The following is a 311-nucleotide window of genomic DNA, read 5'->3' as shown; positions in this document are numbered from 1 at the left end:
CTAGCTAAAGTGGATTTTTGTTCTCTACAAAACAGATCCTGCCACTAAGAACCCCACTAGTATTTGTTGACATGATTAGGGAGAAAGTTAAGCCATTGTAAGGGGGGAAAAGCAGCTCCAAGTACAAGGGCTTAAATGTGTTAGAAGCTTCTTTTTCATATCACAGTTCAAGATGAATATCTGGGCTATGCTCCATAAAGTCATCTAGATACACAGGTTGCTGGGGCAAATCTGCCATCTTCTACATTTGGCTTTTCTCACTAGGTCAAAAGTGTTTTCTCCAGTGATTGTCAACTTCACTGGTTCCACAT

The sequence above is a fragment of the Papio anubis genome, chromosome 1 (assembly GCF_008728515.1).
Source record: "Papio anubis isolate 15944 chromosome 1, Panubis1.0, whole genome shotgun sequence".
NCBI classification, from domain to species: Eukaryota; Metazoa; Chordata; class Mammalia; order Primates; family Cercopithecidae; genus Papio; species Papio anubis.
This window is presented reverse-complemented; position numbering follows the sequence as displayed.